Source organism: Papilio xuthus, unplaced genomic scaffold (genome assembly GCF_000836235.2).
Source record: "Papilio xuthus unplaced genomic scaffold, Pxut_1.1 DF828142.1, whole genome shotgun sequence".
In the NCBI taxonomy this organism is placed as follows: Eukaryota; Metazoa; Arthropoda; class Insecta; order Lepidoptera; family Papilionidae; genus Papilio; species Papilio xuthus.
This window is the reverse complement of record NW_013530507.1, coordinates 5,791,326-5,813,301: the sequence shown is the minus strand read 5'-3', so window position 1 is coordinate 5,813,301 and position 21,976 is coordinate 5,791,326. Positions and strand designations below refer to the sequence as shown.

Here is a 21,976-nt window from a genome sequence, read left to right as displayed (position 1 = left end):
GCGATGTTACCGTCTTCTCGGGTTTGCTTTCATTGGTGATCAGGGCTCCCACCCTAACCGCCACAACCCCCTAGCTCCCTTTTTAACGCGACTGCGTGAAAAGTGAGGAGAACAAATGGCTATGCAGTTAAGGTACATTTTACAATAAATGTCGTAATAGTTTGAAATAGCACATTGGAGCTAGGCTGTAATGCAAAATAAATTTAAGATAAAGTTACTAGATTGTAGATTATCTTTTGTCTAGATAAAAATCTTGTCCTATTAGAAAAGCAACGAAGTAATTTAATATGCCATGTGAATTGAATTTGCGCACAAAATAGTTTCACGACTTTTGCTGTTTGTAGAAAAATGTCTATAAAATAATTTAGTATAAAAATAATTTAGTAGAAATATTATCGGCATGTTTAGATTTTATGAAAATTAAATTAGATTTGAATTTTTGGTAATTCTAAAAAAAAAAAATAGACTCAGATTAATATGTTATATCGTCAACATATACAGGGTGTCCCAAAAGGTTAGGTACATAGGAAGTGGGATGATAGGAGTGATCACAAGGGTCACCAGAAAAATAAAATAAAAATTCCCCTTTGGGTATTAAAAAAAATAAATGGCATTTTTTAAAAATTTAAAGATTTTACACCTTCTGGGGCAATTTTTTTTAAATCTTTGTTAGTTGTATTTGTTTTTTTTGATTTCATATTGATAAAGGGTTATTGACGATAACATAATAGCTTTTTTTTAATGTAGCAATATTTGTAGGTCATTGGTTACAAAATTGCCCCAGAAGGTGTAAAATTTTTAAGTTTTTACAAAATGCCATTTATTTTTTTAATACCTAGAGGGGAATTTTTATTTAATTTTTCTGGTGACCCTTGTGACCACCCCTATCATCCCCCTTCCTAAGTACGTAACCTTTTAGGATACCCTGTATAAATATTAATTTGACTAAAGTATATTTAATATACTTTTTCACTGACAAGTAAAATATTTTTATAACTACCTTCATATGTGCAATATAAAAGCACACATATTTATATACTTTTTAAGTTATACAGCGTGTCTCAAAATTCAAAGATACTGGTGTATAGCCAGAATAATAACTACAAAAGTCTCATTTTTAACTGAAATTAACCCTTGTGTTCATTTTGTATAGTATACCATACATACAACTTTATGAACATATACGATCACTGTAACATAATTTTTAACTTTGTTTTTTTGCTTTTCTTCAAAAAAGAAATCTTGAATAAGGGTTAATAGTACTCACGTATATTCGTCCGGTGCCGCCACCAACGACGAATATAAGTGAGTGTTTAACCGTTTTTATATAAGTTTATTATAATGTCTCACGAAATTTTGAATTAATAGCTATGTTACTTATGTCGCTAATACAAAAAAAATATCTTGATATTTGTAGCCACAGTGTCTAATCATGTCCATCAATAGTAGGATGTCAAATTAAGAGGAAAGTTACAAAAGTTAATGTAACTTTTAAACAAAGAGTTTTTTTAGTATTTTTCTCGGTGTAGTTATCGCCTTGATTATATACTTGATCCGTTTATTGTTGAATTTTGGAACACGCTGTATATTGTTGCCATTATTATAATGTTTGTTTAAGGATATTTTTTATAAAACAACGTTTAACTCGTTGTGTTAATCTAGTCAAAAGTTATTAACGATGATATATAGTTATTTTTGTTTATGTTAATATAATATTTTCGATTGCGTCTAATTAAATTTAATATGTAATTAAAACAATTAATGTCTACTTCAAATACAAAAAAAAACAGTTCAAATTAGGTTGTGAGGCGAGATCATATTTCTTTAGATATATTAAAGTTTTTTTTTAATCATTTGACTTAAAGATATAATTTATTTTAAAAGTAAAACTTCAATGTACAGCGGGGTTAGATAAAGTGCTTTCGCTATGCAGCGATTCCATAAAGAACTTCAAAAATGTATGGAACTGATAATAAATTTGCATAAGTCACGTGATTGTCGCGTGTCCATACGCTGTGTGAACCCCCCCTTTTATAATTAACATATTGCCATCTCTTACAGTCTCTTTGGATAAAAAAGAGAGAACTGTATTATTAAAATCAAGTATCATTGGAAATACAGCATATCTTAATGGTTGCGGATGTTAGATTTCGATTTTGAAATACTATTTGGCCCATTTTTTTTTAAATTATTATATAATTATATAAAAAAACTTGGGCAATAACTATATTGATGTAGTAATTGTTTATATTCAAAAGTACATATACGTGCGTAAGTCGTTTAATTTTTTTTTTGTATTTTCTCCGCACTTTTCAAAATTGTCTTGTCTCAATACATTTAAGATATTTATTAACTAACTAATGTAATATAAAAAAACAAAAATAAATAACATCTTAAAACTGATTTTGAGAAAAATCTTTTTTTTAATGTTGCTTCAAATTCATATTAAAATTAATTTTTGTCATTTACGTAAAAAACTAAGTATGAAAAAACCTATTTGAATTTTTTCGCTTCTTTTTAGACGCAATGCAATTTTGTGTTCTTAGTTAATAAATTTAAAATTTTTATTTTACTTATAAATGAAGTTTTACATATCTATTAAAGTAACTGACTGAAAATATAATTATTAAAATTATATACAAGCGGCTCAAATATAAAATATTTACTGATAATAAAATAAATCAATTGACATTGTTTCTTAATATTAGCATGGGGTTTTAATAAACTGCATTCGCTACGAAGCGATTCCATAACAAATTTCAAACGTATAGAACTGACAATTACTTTCGATAAGTCACGTGATTATCGTCAGTTTTAAAGTTCGCTATGGAATCCCTTCGAAGCGAATGCACTTTGTCCAAAACCCCACTGTAACGCTTTTCTCTTTGATTGTACACTAATATTAGTTTAATAGTAGTTGTAGAAAAATTATACGAATTTTAGCAACAATAATCAGTTCCGTAATAGTATTTTGAATGTTATGTATTGAGTTATGTATACGTTAAATATATAATCAAACAAGGATATTTGACCCAAAGAAATTATGTAAAAACACGCATATAAAATGACTTAACAGATATGACATGATAGTAATACTTACTAGAATGACTTGGGTCAATTTTTTGACATTGATACTAGTGAGCTGTCATAATTTAGTTTGACTTAAATCCAACATAGTTCCACAAGGATTTTATAGCAGTTGGATAATGAACTAGCAATGTCATGTTGACAGCGTCATATTATGACCAATCAGGGAGCGGCAGTTAATGTTGCCATTTTCATAATTTCAATATTCTATAAATATATCACGCGTGATGTTAAGTACTTTAATTTGCCAATATGTTTGTATGTAAATCTCTGTCCCGGAGGCCTAATTTAGTCTTCTTTCCCTTCCCACCCTTTTTCTTATAAGGAATGGATGGGAAGTGGAAGTGGACTTTCTGGATGAGAGGATGAATGGAAAGGGAAAATATTTTTTCTGTGCATCCTTTCCTCCGTCGATTAAAGGTAGGCAACGCGTATGCAATTGCGTGTGTCTATGGGCAACGTTCACTTCGCTATTTCAGTGATTTCAGGTGACCGCTCGCTCGTTGGCCACCTTATGATATAAAAAAACCCACAAAACTTGTAGGCGCCCTAAATATGTCAAAAAACTGTAATAAAATCCTTGTGGTACTATATCCTTGGCGTTTAATAATTATGATTGTCGTTGACCGTTATATATAAGGAAATGTTGCTAGATTAAAAAAAAATGGTTACCTCTAAAAAGGTAGAAATTGTGATTGAGTCCGTTCGGATCTATTGATGTAAATAAGATGTTTATCTGTGGCGATTAAGTATATAGCATTATTTTTGTCCGAATCGAATACAAATAAAGCGTTATATTGTAATTTAAGTTGTTTTTTTTATAAAACCTTTATATAAAAATTACAAGCACCTAGGAGACAAAGAGCTGGACTTGCGGGAGGTACAAGCGATGGATTGGTACCAGAACGCGTAAGACAGGCGACTTTGGCGATATCTTGTGTCGAAAGCCAAGGCACACTTTGGGTCACTGCGCCAGCGGAGTAAGAAGACAAAAGAAAAATCCTGGTTAAAAGGATAGGAACAGTAAAAGGACTAGAATTTGTATATTTCTGTCTTACCCTAGAACTTTACTGCACAGGAAAATTATACAAGTATCACGGTTATTCAGTAAATAAACGTCTTTTTTGCCGCACAGTGTAAACGTAACTAATGAACAATAAAATGTTTTGGTCAGTTTAAAAAGCGAATAGTATTTCCGTTTTGTGAAAGAAATAAATTCGCTACTTAAGACACTCAACTTTCTATGAATTGTCATAAAAATTGTATTTGGCCGAAATGTTTGGGGACTAAACGTCCTCGACTATGGTTTGAATTTAGCATGAAATGTTGATTCGTATTTTGCATTATTATGTACGGTGGCAATTGAATAAGAAACATGTTCACGCGTTAGCAAATATCCTGTGTTCTTACTTAAATTTAATCACTTCAATTACACAGTGTAATTACTGAGCGGAAATCCTCCTGGTTATGATTCAAGTTCTTACCAGAGATAAGAACTTGGTGTATATTATGATTATCATTTAAATCTGTATGTTTTAGTGAACAAAGCAAATGCCGAATGCGTTTAATGGACGTCCTTCATAATTGTAGGCCTGTGTTTTGCTTATATAACATGGATCAATATTTTACACCAAGTACAGTTTAAAATATTTTGGCGGCTCAAGGTCATCGGCGAGCTGTGCAGTGCCGTGCCTGCATCCCGCTACACCTAAAATTGTCTTCTACGTACAGACTACTCCTAAGCTATTTTTTACATTGCTATTATATCTTTTTTCATTTATGTGATATTAGCATCTTAATATTATAATGCGTAGGTCTAGATGAATGGCTGGATGAATGTTCGTTATTGCGTATGTCCAGATCGCCTAGAACAAATTTTAGTAATTCACAATTTGAAAGTAAATAAAAATTATTTCTTTTTTCTGTTCCTATCCTGTTTGAGAATCGTTTTTTATAGGGAAGATTCTCATTTTAAACAAAAATTACGTCTCAGAAAATGCTACTACAATTATTATCTAAATTTCACATGCACAATTAGTGCCGAGTTACTAAACACGGTGCTGTAGCGAACGGAAGAAAACTGTTTCCGAGATGATTGCGCGCGGAACTTGAGATGACGAGACGTCAACAAAACATAGAAAATGGCAGTGGATGCGCGACGGAGAATGGGATTAATCATTTGCAACATTACCTAACTAGCGCCGGTAGCATCAGAGAGGGGTACGAAAGGCCGGGAACCACTTTCAGTTTCTGCAGATAGCTTGCTCCGCGAACACGACTTGCGTAACCCACGCGTCTGTTGCCCGGTTTGACAGCTCGCCATCGCCAGCGCGCCAACTTGCATTCGCATGACATACTTTTTAAAATTCATTTCTTTTAATTAACATTGTTCTTAATCCTGATTTATTTTGTAAAATTCATTTTATTACAAATCATCTAAAGTTACTTCATTTATTAATATTAAAATTAAAAAAAGGAAATCGAAAAGTGCAGTAACTCAATTGTTTTTCCCGCCATTTCGTTCGAAAACAAATAATTATTTAATTTCAATTAAAAGTTATAGTTAATTTACTTTAAATTATGTGCAGAACTCAGTGTTTTGTTTATAAATTTAAATGCGATGTGTGTGTTTAGTGCGGAAATATTTTTGGAGGCACCATCTGTCGAAAAGTAAGTTTTGTTTATCAGTATAAATTATTGTTTTTTTTTATTTTTCTAATTCATTACAAGAAAACCATAAAGTTTAAGCAAAAAAAATGTATGCATTGCGTTGTAACGTGCAATTAAATTAAGTAAAGATGTAAGTAGCTATAAAATATAGAAAGACTTGTTAACCTTCTCATTAAATATTATTTGCTTAATCTGTATAATACTATTAACTATTTTTGGACACACGTGTCACTGTAATTGGAGTTTCCAATTTGCTGGTTATATTTATTAATTTTAGCTGTTCAATACTTTTAGGCAATTTCTTAAGCACCTAATTAACATGTTTGTTAATTTCTGTTTCATAATTAACTACGTTAAGTTAAACGGTTTCATAATTATTAAAAGGTTTGGTACTTTTAATTACTTGATATCATTTTATAGTATCTGTGGTAATCGTTGGCGCCAATCTATTTCAATGCTATGTCATTTCTTTTCCAAACCATTAACTATTTTCAAGTAAACATAAAAATTTTGTACTTTATAGGAGAAATATAACTAGATTTACTGTCTTTATTTATGTTTTTGAATAAAAGAAATTCGTTTAATCTTGTTTCTTTGCTAAATTTGAAACAAGGATCTTTCGGGGATCTAAATTGCTTTGAAATCTTTGTCCAACGGCTGATATCTCAGCTAATATTTTATTTTAAATCGATACAAAAACAACTAAATTACGTTACAATCTCGATGAATCGGCTTAAAAGCTTTATGTTCCTCTAATTGTATGTAATTATTTAATAATGTATCATCAAGTTATAAATTACATTAATAAATCAATGTAGGATTATCAACAGGCGGTAGTGAATTCTGGGTGGTCGGTAAATCCATTTAAATTGCTACTGTATATTTTTTAATCCTCTTTCGAGGTTTTATATGAATATAGACTAACGAGTAAATAACATCGAAGCTATTATAGCAAGCTTTGAATCGGAGTATACGAAATTATTGGTAGTCATATTACTTGTGTTTTTTTTTTAAATAATTCATCTCGTTAACTTCAACCTTTACTGAAATAATGGAATATGAATAGAGAAAGCACATTATGAAATTTAAATTTTATTTTACTTTGTGTAATAATTTTATATTTTTAATAGTTAAAATTAACATAAATCGTAAACTTTATGTTGATAAGCTTTTGTAAAAAAATTGTATGTAGTTTTAACCGTTGCTAATTTGGTGTAGAGTTTATATTATTTAATCGTTGAAAGAAATAAATGTCTTCTATCAAATATATTTATTCGCGGTAAAACTCTTCCCACGGCTATTTCTAGGAACTGCTTTGTAGAAGTCAATCTTGTAATGATATCTAAAGGGACAAAGACATAGACAAAGATAAATGGAATATAAATTAGCAATTTTTAGCCTTTGTGTAACTTTTTAATGTATTTTTTGTAACCTATTTATATTTAGGATTACATAGACATGTTTTTAAATTACGTTTGTCCTTTATTTTTATCACATAATCCCCATTTAAAGACGTATCTTAAGTCTCGAACATCGTCTCGTGTGCTGAATACCTAAAAGATTATATACTTATTGCATTGTACGAACGGATTTTAGAAATGGCTCATTGTAAATGGCTTAAGTTAGCCTCTAGCTTAAACCGATGACACCAGAGGTTCTCAAACTTTTTTTTTTGTAGACAGTTCTTTCCAGGGCCGGATTTAGTTGGTGGAAATCAATTTCAAAGATAGGGTTTCATAGGGGGCAATGCAGATGTTCCTTTATATCCGATTGTGGCGCTAGCAGCCCTTCATGTCCGGCGCCCTGGGCGGTCGACCCACATCGCCCTACCGTAATGTCGCTAATGCCTCCTGTCGAATTTCTACTTCAAATTGTGAGCAGTTGTTTCCCGTCATTGTTTACACCTGGGTATTCAGTTAATTCTAGGGACTTAATTTGTACGACTCTAAGAATCACAGGTCTAAATTCTGTCTTACTTTAACTTATTTCTGGCTGACGAAATCGCACAAAGAGGTAACTCGAAGGTCGTCATATAAAAATGTTGATTTTATTACGCTGATTGCGCTAACAGATCGTTAATTTCAATTATTAATTAGTCAATAAATTTATTAAATAAACCAGGTATAATACGACTATCACGTTAATCTGGCGTGATGTTTAATTAACTCAAAATTAGCCGAATTACGTAGAACACACATGCAAAACATTTCGTGCTTCCATTGTACAAAGACATGTTTCTGTCTCTGTTCTTGTAATGAAAATGATAAGGATGACAATGTATTAAAAATATATGTTATATAATTCCCACGGTAATACATAATATTGATATTTAATATGAACTGTAACTGTTGATATTTGGTGTCAAAACATGAAATCGAAACGTGATAGGATCAAATATGGAATAGGATTTTGATTCTATGTTTATACGAAGCAACGTAGATATTTCTCAATATGAATTTGAAACTATATTTACGTTTCTTTTGTCGGTTTTAGATCACGACATATGATAGCTTAAACATAAGTGTAACAGTGGTAGAGCCCGCTTTAACATGTTCGCACGAATCGGCCCGGCTCGCCCGGTGAAATACCACGACCACACAGAAGACAGGCGTGAAGTGGAAGCAATTCCGCGTTTCGTCTGATGAGTGTGCGTCTCGGAGGCCTAATTTAGTCCTCTTTCCCTTTCCACCCTTTTTCTTATGAGGAAAGGATGGGAAGTGGAAGTTGACTTTCCGGATGAGAGGATGCATGGAAAGGGGAAATATTTTCTTTCTGTGCATCCTCTCCTCCGTCGATTAAAGGTAGGCAACGCATATGCAATTGCGTATGTCTATGGGCAACGGTCACTTCGCTATTTCAGCGATTTCAGGTGGCCTTTAGCTCGTTTGCCACCTTATGATATAAAAAAAAAAGTGATGAAAGTTGTATAACCTGTTGGGGCTGCCGCGCTTCTACAGTGCGTCTGGGATGTTTGCTGATGCTGGTGTTGACGACTTCGCCGCATTGATCAGGAAGAGAGCAGCATCCCTGATGCGGCGGGTGCGGGACAGCGCCAACAGCTACCTCCCACTCATTGCTGATAGAGTAGGATTGGACTGTCCAGTGCTGGCCATGTGGACACGTCTACATGTGATCTGAAGATTTTTGTTTTATTTTGTGTTTTATTTTTGTGTCAGAATTTAAATTTGTATTTTTTGCTTTGTATGGACCATGTGTCGGAATAAAAGATTTATTATTATTATTATAACTGTAGGTTTCTGAGACAAAAATCATATGTATACATCGTCATCTGTAATTGATAAAATAGAGATGAAAATAAAATTTTAAATGGAGATTTTGGTCTCAGAAAACCACGATAAGTCTTTTAAATATAAACACAAATATGGTTTATGTATAATGATCTTATTACAGAGTTACGTTATGATTTATATCAAAGTGGAATAGGGTCATATACAAAATAGGTACGACGATATGAGATATGACATCATAATTCCAATTAATGTAACAAACTCATCCAAAGAGAATAATTCCAACGTGATTTCTTATCGAAGACAGATTTGTACTAGTAAATCAAATTAAACAGACATAATTCCATGTGTTTTTAAGACCACTTACTAAATATAACTCTTAGGAACAACCTTAGAGCTGTTTAATGTAGATCGTAGTCGACCATTTAATGGATATCAAAGATTCACATGATTGCATAATGGTTTTTAAGAAAAAGTAAATTAGTTCATCATCAGCTCACTATACGTCTCCACTGAGGGACTCAGAGCCTACCTTAAATTAGGGGTAACTAGGCCATAGTCAACAACCTAAGCCTAGTGCGCATTGACTTCACGCACTTTGAATTTCTTCGCAGATATGTGCATCACGATGTTTTTATTCATCGTAATAACATAGGATTAATGTACATATGTAATTAATAACATATGTTTTATCTTACTAATATAACTGCGAAAGTTTTTATGGATTTGTTTGGAGGTATGTCGGGAATCAACGGATCTTGATGAAATTTATCACAGATGTAGAACATAGTCTGGAAGAACACATACTTATAAAGTTTTTTTTAATTGTTCGCGGACGGAGTCACGAGCGGCAGCTAATACTTAATTATTAAAAAAAAAAGTTTATCAATCCTGTCAGGGTGTAAGTTGAAATAAATCGCAAGGTCGTGGTGATGTAAGTCATTCCGGTGTTTATTACAGCTAGATAAAGTTGATCCTGTGCACTCGGCTGCTCTGCGGTATGTTAATTGGTTTGCACATTCTTGATAATTACTCACTCTATTTACTCTTTAATGGTATTGCTTAATGATGTTGGTTTTTAAGAAATAGTGTAGTCGATATTAGGTAGTTTAGAACAAAATAACCGACAAATAAAAGACCAATAAAGTTTACTTCTTGCTTCTTTGAACGGAAGTTTTTATTTTTTAACAGACTTCAAAAAGAAGGAGGTTATCAATTTGTTTGTTTTTTATGCGTGTTACTGCGTAATTCCGCCTCTTTGGTGCTCCAATTTTTTTGTTCTATGTATTATAAAAAAAATGAAAAGAATTTTATTAATATTTCTCGTTAGTCGAAGTTTACTGTTAGAGGAATTTAAAAAATACAAATTGATAAGATAACCTGAAAAGTGCTTCAAAAGGCGTACAATAATCTTATTAACAGTGGTAGAGCCCGCTTTAACATCTTCACAGGAATTGGTCCGGCTCGCCCGGTGAAATACCACGACCACACAGAAGACAGGCGTGAAGTGGAAGCAATTCCGCGTTTCTGACGAGTGTGCGTCCCGGATGCCTAATTTAGACCTCTTTCCTTCCCACCCTTTTTCTGTTAAGGAAAGGATAGGAAGTGGAAGTATACTTACCAGATGAGAGGATGCATGGAAAGGGAAAATATTTTCTTTCTGTGCATCCTCTCCTTCGTCGATTAAAGGTAGGCAACGCTTATGCCATCTAATGATATAAAAAAAATTAAAGAATGTACTTTTGTTAATTAAATAAGCTATATTATCACCTTTAATTAATACTAGTTTGCACGATATCTGACAATATGACAACGTGTGAAAGTGATAAACTGGCACACGACCGCAGACCTCTTTAAGTAAATAAGGTCGCGTTACGTAATAAACAACGTATGTATTGGACTGTACACTCTGAAATCCTCAAACATTTCACACCTAATTTGCTATTGGAGTGCCGTAAATACTATTTGCATTACAAAATCTTTACTAGTTGAACTCACGCATAACTAGAACAAATAAATTTAATTCATGATCATAGTTTCCGACTTCTTTACCTTAATAAAATACTAACGTGTTCTTTGTTTTTCTCAGATTTCTATATTTATGCTGCCAAAGATCGACATACCAATAACTATGTTAAGTCTCGATACAATGAAAATCTAATCTTATTTAAATTATAAATACGAATATTATTATTATTTTGGATGGATGGATAAAAAACGAATATGATGTTTGTTTCATGTTATCTTCAGAACGACTGAATGGAACTCGCTGAAAATTGGCAAAAATGTAGAACATAGTCCGGAAAAACACATAGGTTATTTATACATTTTTTTCTCATTCTATGCGGACGTAGTCGCGGGCGACAGCTAGTATTTTAAATAAATATGCATTAATTAAATGACATATTTTACAGCTGGTCAGTAACATCCTGTGTCATCATATATGCATATGCGAATCGAGTTTGCGCATTTATTTTAATAATTAATATATGGGCAAAATTTATAAATTTTTTTGGTTAATTTTGCCTCTAAGTTACATATTTCAACGTGTTTTAAATATTTATAAACTTTATGTAATTTTTCGTCCAACTAAAATATAATCAAACATTGACGTGCTGACCGAAAAATATTGATAATTCCGCAAAATATTGCCAATAAAATGTTTGAAAAACATTCAATCGTGTATAATTTTATTACTAAAATATTTTGTTTAGATAAAATTATTACTATTTAAATAAAATCTAGTTCAATGTTATAAAATTAAATTGATTCATATTCTAGCTTAAAATTAAACTGGGTTAGTTGTAGCGCGTATTGGCGTGAAATTAAAAACAAAACGGAAATGTTATGCGCTACTCCAGACTGTATCTGTGTGCTCATCTGAATCCTTTTAGGCTTTCTGGAGTTACGTGATAACATACATCCATCAAAACATTCGTATTATTAGGAAGAAAATCCGACACATCGCCGGTGTACTGGCAACACTAGACTTACTAATATGTCGACGTTTATATCCTCTCACTAATTATTCTGACACTTGACTTAGTAATGAAAGCACGTCATTCGCGCCAAAGGATTTTAACTAATAATGTCTAAAATAATGTTGGTTTCTGAGATCATCCCTGTCAATATATTTGACAAAAGAGACATAACAATATGTTTTAAACGGGGATTTTGGCCTCAGAAACCTACGGTTAGTGAGATAAGAATGCAAATGGTCTGTCCCATACCAATCAATGATATTAAGGGTATATGATATCGGTCAGTCGGACTCAATGTCATTTACGTAAGATGCGGTAACGAGATGAAAGCGGACTTACGTCATAAGCGGACGCACTGGAAATGTGAGATTCCATTGATAATAATGAACATATTAGTTTTAGGTTGGTTATATTATGAATAATATGTTGTCCAGTGATCCAGTGATAGTTGTCTTGGTAGAAAATAAGTATCTTGGTCATTCTATATCACTGACGTCATTATTAATAATATGTAATAATTTATAAAATAAAATAAAAAAGCAGATAAAAAAACAATATTTATTAATTTTACACGATAAACAGTTTATCGTACTCTCGATTACTTATAAGATTTTACTTCTTACTTACAACATAAAGCCGTCCAAAGCACGTGGCGCACAACACACAACTTTCTCCTCATTGTCTGCGGCTATGTTGCCTTCATATGCATAAGACAACATAACATAATCCGCAGTTATGTTGTTGAGTCATTCAAACCAAACGGAGTCGTAAAGTTTGTAAATTTATCTCTGAAACTGCAAAACGAGTTACGAAGTAAAAGTCACAGGAAGAAGTACGCCTTCCTTGTAAAGGTACGCGTCCATTTGCCCGTACCGGACGCAATGTACGCACGGCCTGTACGGATTTTAGTCACTTTGTATGATTTTACATGGCGCTGCGTCCATCCGCGCCGTCCGCATCGCTTTAAGACAAAGTAAATCAGTTTAAACCATGCATCCGGTGCGGGCAAATGGGCGTGTACCTTAACACAAGCAAATTTGTACCTTTTTATCCGTCTGTACGTTTTTCCGCAAGCCCGCGTTTTCGGGTAATCTCCGGAACGAATGGACCGATTTTGACGAGACTTTGACAGGTGGCTGATATAAGCGGACACATTATCGGTAGATAGTTTTTATTTGATTTTTTTTTAACAAAAGGGGGCAAACCAGCAGCGGGAACACCGAGGTGTTCAACGACGCCTATGGACATTAGAAATACCAGAGGAACTGCAGATGCGTTGCCGATCTTTACTTACATATATGTTTGATAATTTTGAAACATTATTATTTAAATGATATCTAGCAGCTTTAATAATGCAGTGCGCATATTAATAGTAGTATGATGCGTTGAAAAAATTTGATGATATAAAGATTATGTAATATATAAAGGTTGTTTCGTCATAACTATAATCTCATATCACGCAACGTCGTGGCTAATACGCAGTTATATTATGTAAGAGAATTAAAAAAACAAATGTACTCGAAACGAAAAAAAAGGATAGCACTTTCATAACAAAACAGGATAAAATAGCATGATCAGAAGAAATGTGAAGTCTTTAGATGGATGGATGTTTTTTATTACGTATCTCCAGTACAGCTAAACGGATTTAGCTGAAAAATACATATAAATGTAGGATATAGTCTGGAAGATTAGTTTTTTTTATTATGCGCGGTTAGAGACGTTGGCAAAAGCTAGTATAATCCTAATTCCTAACGTCTATGGGGTAACATGACATTTAACTAAGACTGCAAATTGGTGGAAAACTAGCCTTTTTTAAGTTACAATGTACTAAAGTTGCATAACAGAAGAAGACCTATGTAGGATACATGGTTTAAAAAAATTGAGCGTTGGTCATCCGACAATGAGCTAACCAAAGGTACTAGGCTCCCATAAGTTTGTATGCGTACTTACATAATTTTGTAGATTACGATCACCTTTGACATCGATTACATAGTCGGAATTTATGTTTCGAGTTGTTAAAGTTTAGTGTTAAATTATTGTGCGAATCAGCCTTGGCTCGCCGGCGCCGTCGGGTCACTCGGTGAATTTTGTATTTTGCAACATAACATAATAGATTTACTTAATATTCATATATAACCTTTGAAAATATGACATTAGTAAATTAGGATAAGAACATACTTGATTATAACGAACTAAATTCAAGGTTCTAATGATGATGGCAGAAGATAACAACAGATTTAATCGAGGTTATTCGTTTAATAAATGCATTGCACATTCTTTTTAACACAAAGTCGATATTTAGTAAGCGCGAATAAAAAAAATATTTCTTAGTTACTCCTCTTTTTTTATATCATAAGGTAGCAAACGAGTGCACATAGACATACGCAATTGCATATGCGTTGACTACCTTTAATTGACGGAGGAGGGGATGCACAGGAAGTAAATATTTTCTCTTAACATGCATCCTCTCATCTGGAAAGTCTTCCTTATAAGAAAAAGGATGGGATGGGAAAAAGGACTAAATTAGGCCTCCGGGACGCACACTCATCAGACGAAACGCAGAATTGCTTCCACTTCACTTTCCTTAGTAAGTCTAGTTAAAATTTGTCCAGCCGTTTAGGAGATTTAAAAAAAACGCAACTTGCGGATAAACATAAAGACATTGATAGAAAAATTGGTTTTCTTAATAAATAAAGTACACGTCAATCACATTTCAACGTTACATACCGACACATTAATTTTATTAAAGTAAAAGTAGTTATATAGAAGTTTCTTCAGAAACTGGTCGAGTTTTTACCACTTTTTTTCTCTATAAATGTCGCCAAGATATTAAGAAGTTAGTAATAAAAAATGCGTCAGTTTGTCCATTACAGTTACGTTGTAATTTCTCTAAAAACCTTTGAACTTGATGACCTGAGTAAAATATTTGATTAAGTTCCTTACAACTTCGCTGCTAAGTCGTAAAATGTCGTAATATTTCAACCGAAAGCATGTATCGGAAGTGGGGCCAACTCGTCAACTGAGTTGAAGTTGCACAATGCTGGCAAATGTCAATAGATTGGTTTGCTATGTGGCACGCGATTTGAACACATTCCTTACACTTACCATAGGTTTCTGAGACCAAAATCTCTGTAAAGAACATCTCTGTCTAGTATCTTTGATAATAAAGTGATAACAACATGTTTTAAACGGAGATTTTGGACTCCGAGACCCAGACGGGCTTGCTATCCCCTTTTTGGGGTCATAATTTTTGTAATTATCAACCTAGCAATTGTCCGCGACTTTGTAGACGCGGAATAAAAGAAATCAGGCCTAGGCTATTGTCAACCACGCTGATCCAGTCCAGGATGGTTGATTTCGCACATATCTTTGAATTTCTTTGCAGATATGTGCAGGTTTTCCTTTACTGTAAGCCTTCATAAATCCAAAAACACATTGGTGCCCGGGATTCAAACCCAGGACGTAAAACAAGTCAAGTGCTTGACTCTTGAGCCGACGCGGATAGATTCCTGAAGGCAAAATGCTTTAAAGAGGTTGCAAAGATTAATGAAGAGACACGTAGAGAAAAGGTCTATGGAACCCTTAAAATTAAGTGATGACAATCTTAGTAATCGAACCAATAACATATCGTAATTATATAACTTTCAAATTCACTTCGAAGGCGGGACAATACAATATAAGTATCGTAACTAAAATCTAAATTAACTTTTAAATACCAAGCTATGTTATAAATTATGAGATAACTACGATGATGAAATCCTTTTAAAATCTAACCTCGACCAAATATTCCACTATTCTATTGTTTTATGAATCAAAATATCGATATTTGATTAATTTCGTGTCAAGGTAGAACACATCTTTTACCTTGGTGCTACATTTTTATATACAAAGAGACAATAAGTATCATTTCAATCTGATATCAATAAAAAAGGTATCAATGTTCGTATGTGGACGTAGTCTGGAAGAACACATGGGCTAGTAGCCCTAGCTAGTATAGGAATACTAGCTGTCGCCCGCGACTCGACATCATACTCGACATATGTTGGCCGATTCTCAGACCTACTCAATATGCTCACAAAATTTCATGAGAACCGGTCAAGCCGTTTCGGAGGAGTATTGGAACGAAAATTGTGACACGAGAATTTTATATATAAGATGTACTAATACTAGGAACGCAGACGGAGTCGCGAGTGACAGCTAGTATTCCATAAAAATACCTTTGGTAAATCCTTAGCTTGCGGTCTGAATTTTTGACTGTTAGTTTTGGATTAATCTAGATTGAATAGCTATGATTTAATGGATGACAAAAGAAAATATTTATTTACTATAGATAGCACTAGTATCATGTCACGATTTTATTCAACAGAGATGTATAATAACAATATATTTAGCTTGTCTTATTAATATTTCAAAGCAGTCACGGTTTAATCTCTAATGACACATTGTGCGCGATGATTTTGATGCTGACCATCGACTTATATTGAGGATTCGCTATTGCGTCACAACATGTTTTGAATTCCAAATGACGTAGTAAAAATATATTTTCATCATCATCAGCGCTCTATACGTCTGCACTGAGGGGCTCGGATCCTACCCTAAGTCAGGGATAGGCCATAAACAACTACGCTGGCTCGGTGCGGGTTGACTTTACACATATTGAATTTCTTCCAAGATATGTGGTGGTTGCATCGCGATTCCTTCACCGTTGCTAAGAAATGCGGTTCACTAGAAAACTATGTGAACTTCTTAATTCGAACCTTTTATGTCAATATGTTTTCCTTAGAGAGTATGGAAATAAATCGAAGTGTAATTGGATACCATGGACGATATAAGTCTACTTATTCAACCTACGATTACTCCTCGACCATTAATTTCGTAATAACCGTATGAATATCGGATAAATTTATATTTGCCGAAATGAGCCGGTGCTGAACCTTTTGTAAATGCAACTTAGGCCTTCTTGATTCCCCTCCTATCTTTATCCTGTATTTGAAAATTTTGAAGTTAGGGACTATGTGTACGGTAAAGTAAAATATACATATTCTTAATTAATAACAGTCGTTATATATGCAAATAAAGAAATAATATTTTTAAGAAAGTTTTACATGTTGAATAATTAAATCGTAAATGACGTTTTCATTTGCACTTGACTATTAAAAGATTAGAATTGTTAATTAATATTACTTTTTAATTCTGTTTACGAGATATAACATATATTTTTTAACCATTCCAACGAATAATCTTATATATAAAATTGTCGTGTCACAATTTTCGTTCCCATACTCCTCCGACCTCCCATACCGCTTGACCGATTCTCATGAAATTTTGTGAGCATATTGAGTAGGTCTGAGAATCGGCCAACATCTATATTTAATCCCGCGCGGACGGAGTCGCGGGCGACAGCTAGTAAATATTATAAACGAAAAGACATACATATTCATTTAATTGTTATTCTTTTGTTTATAAAATTATTCATTCCCCTGTAAAATCGGAAAGTTTTTACGTCCTGCAATTGCAGACATGCGCTTCCCTTCTCCACAGAACCACAAGGTCCCAGACACCACTGATTCGAGGTCGAGTGTCAAAAGAATTTTGTGGTTTTCGTGAAACTTGATATAATTCATGTGACTCCAAGGGGCTTATTATTATCCTTTATTTATTTATCTTATATCTTTAAATGAGCAATTTTTGTATATATATATCTTTATATATATAATTCTTCTGTGAGTGTGTATGTCACTGAACTTCTCTCAAACGACTGGATCGATTTTGATGAAATTTTTTGTGTATGTTCAAGGTGATCTGGGAATGGTTTAGATTCACAATTTTCATCAAATATTAACTTCATATTAATTTATTCAAATTAAAGACGTGTAGACAGGACAACGTCTGTCGGGTCCGCTTGTATATGTATATAATTGGAATCTCGGAATCGGCTACAACGATTTTCATAAAATTTAGTATATAGGGGGTTTTGGGGGCGATAAATCGATCTAGCTAGGAATCATTTTTAGAAAATGTCATTTTATTCGTGTTTTATCGATAATCAACTTAAACATAAACTTAACTTTTTCTATCGGTAAGATCGAAAAATATTCATATTTCATCATTTTATTAGTAATTCGTACTTAAATGTAATTTCCAAAAAACACAATTAAAAAAAAATACCGAGCAAAGCCCGAGCTTTGCTCGGTATTTTTTTTTTATGACCGATCATCCAGGTACTTTTATTTAAACTACACAACGGGATAAAATGGGGTAAAAGACTACTCTTCTGTATTCAACATTACGATGTTGATTTTATTTTCGCACGTATTTATTTAAGTTTTTGGGTAAATAATTCGAGTTTATAATATAAATTCCTCATTGTTTGTAAACTCCTATAACCTAAACGTAGGAATCGATTTTGATGTCTGAAGTGTTATTCGATTTATAGAGTTTAATTTGACATATTATGGTTATTAAGCCGGGAAGTTCCGACAACGCTCGGCCGTTGCACCAGAGCGAGACAAACGTATGGGAATACATGAGAGCGCTATACAGCTACGTCATCGGCCGACAATTCCGGAGTTCAGTCAGTATGCTTCGACAAATAATCTTTTAGATAACAAATACTGTGGCAATTTCCCCATTTTAAAAATGTTTTATAATTGCAAAATGTAATATACTCGTAGTGCTACATTATTCATGAAATGTTAGTAAAGATCACGTCAATATATCGATGTTTTATTTAAATTCGTTACACACGACATATTGAGATCGTATTGCGTACAGTCACGCACTAATTGCTTTTGTCCGATCACGAATCGTTTTACGATAATCGATACGAATAAAATATCGACAGGTAAAAAAAACAACACTAGACATTGGGTATCTTTATCAATTTCATTTAGGGATGAGTCGAAATGTCTAAAATTAAAATAGGTTTTTATTTTATCAAGATTTTTTTTTTATAAAAATGGTATTAAAAAGATGGCCATTTATCTTGGACAAAAAAATATGACAAAATTGGTCCAATTTTAAATTTGAATACGGAATGAAATAGCAAAAGTTATCAAAAAAAATAATATATTCATCTATATATATAAAAGAAAGTCGTGTTAGTTACACTATTTATAACTCAAGAACGGCTTTACCGATATGCCTGAAAATTGGTGAGGAGTTAGCTTAGAGCCAGGAGACGGACATAAGATACTATTTATTAGTTTTTATTTTATTTTTTTCGAATTTATGCCTTGGAGAACTGCTTTTTATTTAACTAATCTATATATTAAGTTTTTTTATATATCCACGCAGACGGAGTCGCGGGCGACAGCTAGTTAAAAATAAATATTTGTCACTTTTTTGTTTGTAAAAAATTTTATCTTTTTTTTTTGTTTTCATAGACCTTGACAGCCCTGCTTGGTATTATAATAATTTCATTAGGCTAATTGATTATTTTGAAACTGTTAGGTTACGGGGGAACGTTTTCGTTTAGTTTTAGATTGATGTGGCAGATGCTACTCAGGCAGACATGATGAGAGCATTTTAACGCCTTAGTGTGTGCTTGATTGATTTACATCATTTATTTTTTTTAAATAAGATAGTAAGAAAAAAGTAAAATATTTTTTGAACATCCTTTACGTAGATGATTTTAATATGATTTCTATTTTTTTTTAGAATTTAGGCTTAGTTATTAAATAAAAATATATAAAAATATCTTCAAATTTAACGAATATTACTGACTATATGATTTTCGTTTACAAAATAATTCAGCTTCATCTGAACAAATGATAATTTGATCACATTAATGAACATTTTAATAATAAATAAATAAAAAAGCAATAAAAAACAAATACGAACAAACACCACAACTGACACTAGCAACCCAGAGGGGTAGGCAGAAAACATGGTGTTCATTTGGCGTGGCACAAACCTCAGCAATAAACTTGTCGCCCTTTCGGAGGAGGTGACGGGTCGCGTCTTTTCTCTCGGAAATTGTGTCAATTTCTTAAAATATCTTCGCTGATATGCACAAGTTGCTTTTACAATGCTTTCCTTCACATTAAGAACGTCGGATAAATGTTGATATTTTTAGACATTGTTAGTTAGAATCCTTTGGCGTGAATGACGTGCTTTCGTTACAAAGTCCAGTGTCAGAATGAATAGTGAGGGGACAAAAACGTCGACATTTTAGTAAGGCTAGTATTGTGCCAGTACACCGGCACAGTGTCGGATTTTCTTCCTTCTTTTTCTTCTTGAGGTGCCTCTCCGACTAACGAAGGTTGGCGATCAGTTCTCCTTCTTCCAAACAGTATGTAAAACATATTGGTACATGGCGAGATTCGAACTCAAGACCTGCAGATTACAAATCAAGTTCTTAACCTCTGAGCCACCAACGTTCTTCACTAATTTCACGCTTTTGAACATAACACATTAATTACGTTTATTACAACAGTAAAACTGACTTCCTACACTCAGTGGTGTACAACTGGCAACATAGTTTCCGCAAAGTGAATCATTTGAATATATTCAATGTAAGATGTTATCATTGCTGTTTGGGAAGCGCATATTTATTGTATTACAAACTTCATTGTAAAGAATTTTAAGTAAAGTATAACCCCAGGAGGTTTAGACAAAGTGCTTTCTCTATGAAGCGATTCCATAACGGACTTCAAAAATGTATAGAACTGACAATAACTTTGGATAAGTCACGTGAATGTATCGCGTCAATTCCATACAATTTTTAAGTTCGCTAGGGAATCGATTCTAAGCGAATGCATTTTGTCTAATCCACCATAACACCAAAAGTAAATTGTGTATTAATTGCTCTCTTTATGCAAAAACAAAAGAAAATGGACTAAAGATAACATGGATTTGTATCCCAGAGAAGGGAAAAGGCAAAGAGGGCGACAAATCAAAAATAGGAAGACGAAGCCAAAATGATGGCGAAGATTAGCGAGCGGTAGAGTGGTGTGGTTTTAACAGTGGTAGAACCCGCTTTAACATCGTCGCACGAATTGTCTTGGCTCGCCCGGTGAAATACCACGACCACACAGAAGACAGGCGTGAAGTGGAAGCATTTCCGCGTTTCGTCTGATGAGTGTGCGTCCCGGAGGCCTTACTTAGTCCCCTTTCCCTTCCCACCCTTTTTCTTATAAGGAAAGAATGGGAAGTGGAAGTGGACTTTCCGGATGAGAGAATGCATGGAAAGGGAAGATATTTTCTTTCTGTGCAACCTCTCCTCCGTCTATCAAAGTAGGCAACGCATATGCAATTCCGTATGTCTATGGGCAACGGTCTCTTCGCAATTTCAGCGATTTCAGGTTGCCGCTCGCTCGTTTTGTAATCAACATCTAACTTATGATTTTACGAATAGTTTTGTGTAGTATAAGTGCATCTCAAGTATGAACCTTGCTCTCGAGAGCGTTTTTGGCATAGCACCTAGCTGCGACCTCTGTCTCGCCTTAAGAGGGCATCTTTGTTGATCTGTGCACTTATCTAATATACAAGCCTCCTTTTGCCGTTCACCTTTGTAAGTCACTGTAACAATACGTGTTAATGATTCAGATCTTTTGATAACCTATAGATGCTTGATAGATATAAAATATCTGTCTTGTAATCAGATCTTGTAATTATGTATTCAACATCACTTGAGAATAGCTTATCTCTTTTCAATTGTTTATCTATTTCTATCAAACCTCTTTTTAAACTAAACGACTTGCTTTGCGCCTTTGGTTATGTACGATATTCCTAAGCCAATTGAGATCGCCTTGATTCATATACCCTTAAATCCTGATGCAAGGTTAGTCGCACTAGAGGTATAGGGTTCTAAAATGGTTGACGACATTATCTGTTCATAGTTTGATGTAAGTTAAATGTTTCCTTTTGATTGGGTTTACCTTCTATAAGCATATAGCTAATGCATTGTTTTGTTTGTCAGGGTGGAGGGCGAGGCGAGGGCGGCGAGGCGGGGGGCTGCGAGTGCGGCCGCCGCGCCCCGCCCGACCC

General features: G+C 33.6%; 1 long non-coding RNA gene across 2 annotated transcripts in view; it reads right to left on the bottom strand.

Annotated features, from left to right (window-relative positions):
* Nucleotides 1–5,514, bottom strand: part of LOC106114039 (uncharacterized) — an 8,435-nt gene extending 2,921 nt beyond the window's left edge. Inside the window, exon 1 of one of the 2 annotated variants that reach the window (XR_001227688.1) lies at nt 5,279–5,514. This is a non-coding gene — a long non-coding RNA (uncharacterized LOC106114039). Of the gene's footprint in view, nt 1–3,100; nt 3,393–5,278 lie in introns of those variants that run through there. The other variant, XR_001227689.1, reaches the window with a different exon arrangement.
* Nucleotides 5,515–21,976: the final 16,462 nt, after the last annotated feature.